We start from the raw sequence: 4,698 nt of genomic DNA on the forward strand, positions 1-4,698 counted from the left end.
CAAAAAAAGGAGTAAAACTCAACATGCCCCCTTTTACTAAAGGTAACCATTAATCCTGTTCTTGCTATCCCTAGAATGGTTATTTTCTCTAGCGTTTTTTTTTTCATTAACATCTCCAGCCCTCACACACTAAAAAGTAGGCAGTCACTTCTCCTGCAGGGGGTGGGTACTCACAATAGCTGACTATACTGTAGAGGTAAATTAGATGTAGTCATCCTTCTGTAGGTATGTGAAAGTGGTACCATTTTCTATCAAAGCTATCTGAAAGGGGTAACTTTTCTGGCAAAAGTGGTATAACAAGGGTGTGGACCTGGGTAAAAAATTGAAGTAGACAACCCCCACTTCACAGAACAGGCCGCTTTAGAGCACTGTCTAATTTAGAGTTTTAATTTTCCACTCAGGTAAACAATTGTCAAGAAAGGCTCGCAAAGAAACAAGTTCAATCGCAAAAGTGAGGATACATGTTGAGAGAGCAATTGAGAGGTTGAAAGAATTCAAAATTTTCCATGGAATCATCCCATTAGCATCTTTAAAGTTAATAATAATAATCAGTGAAAGGTTCCGGCAATTCTACTTTTCTAGAAAAAGATCAACTCTTGTACTTGAAAAGAGCAGAAAAATTAACTTTCTGCATTTATTTTTCATAGAACAAAATGCAAAATTTTTACCTTTTTTGTTAATGCTAGTCGATCGGGTGAAAACTAAAAAAAAGTTAAAAAAAGGCGGGTATTTTAAGCTTTCGAGTGAAAATATTTTGACGTCAGTATTGTTCACTTTTCATGCATTTCTCACTTTACCAAACAAAACTTTAAAGAGGGAAAAAGTATCTTTTTTTCAGTTTGAAACGATCTCTTCAAAAGCGGGAGAAAGGCACCTTTTCTGCGGTTAAAAACGTTGCAATCAAAAGAGCAAAAAAGGTATCTTTTTTGTGGTTGGAAGCGATGTTCTCATAAGTGCGAAAAAGGAACCTTTAAAAAAAAACGGCGTTTTCAAACTATATTTGAGAGCCGTGTCAAATTCTACTGATTGACAGATGTCAACCGTTTAGCGCCATTTGTTTTGCTTGAATTGACTGACCCACTAGTCAAGAGACAAATATGGCGGAATATATGGAAAGCAATGTCACTTTAATAAGGAATCTCATTGAAGACAACAAAACGTACAAACATGTCAGTGAAATTCTCAGACAAAACTTTCCAGAAGTAACAAGAGGCTTTTCAGAAAGAAACGTGCGATTGTTTCGTGCTAAATATGGGATAAGATGACTGAACGAATACGAAGTGGATTCCATCGCTCAGGATTGCGTGAACGAGGTAAGCTTGTTTTTGTTTTTGCATTTTTTGTATCAGTTTCTTTGAATAGGGACGTTCAATTTTCATTCGAATCTCCCCCTATGAATGAGCAGATTTCTACCACCTCACTCTTTTGTCGGAAAAAAACTTTTCCTACCCCATCATTTTTGTCGGTCCCTTTGGAAACGGATTCCTACTAGTTGTCTGCGGAGGATACTCATCCATGGGGAAGGGGGAACGGAATAAAAATGGAACGTCCCATACGTTTTCATGTATGAACGATTGTCTGAATATGTGTCTTTAAACTTTGGGTTGGCCCGACGTACGGACACAAAATGATGACGGGTTATGTCTGCAACAAAGGCTTAGGTTTTAGCGGCAATCAAGTTTCAAAATCGCTGAGACGCGTGAATCCAGTGACTCATTCCAGAAGAAGAGAAGATACGGTTCGCAGACAGAATCCAGTTCTATATTATGCACCGTACTTTGGCAACAAATTGCACTGTGATCAGAACGAGAAGCTTGCTATGTACGGATGCACGTTTTCGCCATGTCTGATGGGCGTAGCTCAAAAATAGTCAAACTGTTTTCTATGCCAAAGAAAAATGCTGTAATAATAGTCACACTTCAGGTTAGTACTGTTCATTGTTGTTCCTATCTTTTTTTTCTTATTTTGAGATAGGCTTTTTCTCAGAAACGAGAGGGGAAAAAAAAGCTGTGAACCATATATGCAGACGCGCTCTAGGCAGGTGGGTATGACGATAATGATCACGTAAGCGTTCAATGTCCACGAAATGGGACTTCGGTGAAGTCTAAAAGATTCTATTCTTCCCCAAATGTTTCTTTTGAACCCCCCTTTTAATAACGTTTAAATGCCGAAAATTAGAGCCAAAATACGAAAGCTTAAAAGTTAAAAAAACATGGACAAATATGTCATTCAAAAACTGGTCCTCGATTCTTATCATATTAGTAATATTTAATAATGGGGGCTTCTATTATTAATACTTGTTGAAACTAACTGCAGGGTGTCTCCATGCTCTGGCGTTAACAAAATAAATTATTGACTTGCCAATATTAGTATTTACCAAATCAGTGAATAGCAATTTTGATTGACTCCTGTAACTCGGAATATAGCTGATTTGGTAAATACTAAAACAACTATCCCTCTCAGGGTTGGTGAACAGCCCTAGATATACACCTCGACGCTTTGCATCCTGGTATATATCCAGACCGCTATTCACCTCCCCTTCGGGGATAGTTGTATACTACTTGTCCTTTTCCCAGCATTATTTGTTTTTAATACAATTCGATTTTAAGAGTTCTTTAGATAATATTTACTGACACGAATAATAAACATTATTCTTAATTCTCTTTATTTACCCGGTACTGTTTGGCTAATCACGTTTGCGATTAGCATGAGCCCTATATCAAAAATGCAAAAAAATTATTAACATTTCATAGAGACAAACAATTAAGGAAATTAAAAGGAAATTAACGTGTAAAAACGAGTGTCTTTATAACTTGAATAGACACGGCTAAATTTTACTGTCAATTTTCTTCTCCAAAATAACCCAAAATCTTTATATTTGTGCAAGAATGAACAGACCTACATTAAAGTTATATTTTGGCCAGTTCAATAAAAGCACTCCATTTGTTTATTAATAATTAAACTGTACTTATCCAGCGGACTTAGGACAGTCTCAATTAGAGACACGTGTTAAATGACTAGTAATTATTTATAAATATTAGTGTATTATTTCTCTTTTCTCGTACAGATTTGCCTGCAGAGCGCAAGTGGCCAGAGGTAAATCAACGTGTCGTATACCCAATAAAAGAAACTCTCGTGCGAATGGAAAATGGTTTATTGATAAACATGTATGACCCAGTTGTTCAATTCTGTGTTTCCTTCATGAATGTAGCTGAGGTTGGACTGAAGAGAGTCATAGGATCATGGAATTTACATTCCATCGACGGTTTGTATCGCATTCTGGTTGCGTGGTTGCGAAGAACATGATGAACTTGCACATCTCGCAGTTGTTGTTCTGACTCCGACTCTTAAACTGATAAACTACAATCACTATAATATGACTACTTTGTTATTCTTCCTAGGAAAGGACAATCGAATCCCAGATGTAGTTGCAAGAGCAACAAGGAGAATTCGTCCATTAACGCCTACAATTGTGCCAAGTGTTCAAGATGCCATACATATGTACACCAATGCTGGTGGAGTCTTAACATCTGAATGTTCTTTTGGCAACGCTCCCTTGGCTGATGATGGGGCACTAAGAAACAGGCGTGACGCAGAGTTTGTACAGATAACCCATCATTCTCCCAGATTTTTGAAAATGTTATATTTGGGAATGGTGCCCTTATGGAGACCGCTATCCTTTCATTTATTAACATCACAAGATATTTATCTCCATGATCATGCTCACCCCAGCCATTCTGCGATTTGAAAGGACCGACAGCTATAAGGGAATGATATATCAGTTTATGGCACCATATGGCAGGCTTACACCGTTTTTAACTGAAATCACAATCAGGTTGTGTAAAAGGAGCCCGTTTGCCAAGTTGAACGATGAGGGAACTTATGTTAGACGCATGTTGTGGAAGTTCCCCCAACCTGCGTGATTTTTTTGGACCCATGTTTTTTTATTTGCGCGTAGAAGCCATGAAAACTGCCACAGTTCGAAGCTTTAAAGTTTGAAAGCTATGCCAACTATAGACAAGATTGATGTTAACCTCATGTTTATTTTTTGTTTTCCAATACAACTGTTGTAGTCTAGAAATTAAAGAACAAGATATGACAGTTGCTATTCGCCAAGCTGGTTGTCTATTATCGTAACATTAATAGTAAACTACTTAAATCAATGTAAAGTTTCTGGTACTGTATACTACCTAGTACTTTGGGTTCCTTTAAAAATTTCAAGTAAGTGGGGTCACAATACCCACGACTCAAACCAAGGAAGAATTTACTTTTGTGCTGCAAAGTTTGACGAAAACATTTTTGAAACGTTCCACTTCATAAGGAACCAAACCCCAACATATTGTTTCTAAAAGTAACTCAGTCAACATTTAAACGAGCAAACTATTTAAGTGAAATCAAAGCATTGGGCGAAGGTCGAGATCCTCTTCATCTCCGACACCATAAGGAATGGTGTCTGTGTCACTTCCAGCTCCCGGCTCTTCTGCACTGTTAGGGACGGGGGTTCCTATCAAATTGGAGATCTCGCGCAATACAGGTATAACCACTTAGTTCATAGAAGTACGACACAAGGAGCATTGTGAAGCATTGGCGCTAGAAGCATGCCATTGCTCAACTCAAGGGATGCATCCCATAACAGCGTAGCAGGACGCGCACGCTGCAGTGGGCAAACACACGGTATTTAAGCAAATGGAACACTTA

The sequence above is a fragment of the Montipora capricornis genome, chromosome 2 (genome assembly GCF_036669925.1).
Source record: "Montipora capricornis isolate CH-2021 chromosome 2, ASM3666992v2, whole genome shotgun sequence".
Classification (NCBI taxonomy): Eukaryota; Metazoa; Cnidaria; class Anthozoa; order Scleractinia; family Acroporidae; genus Montipora; species Montipora capricornis.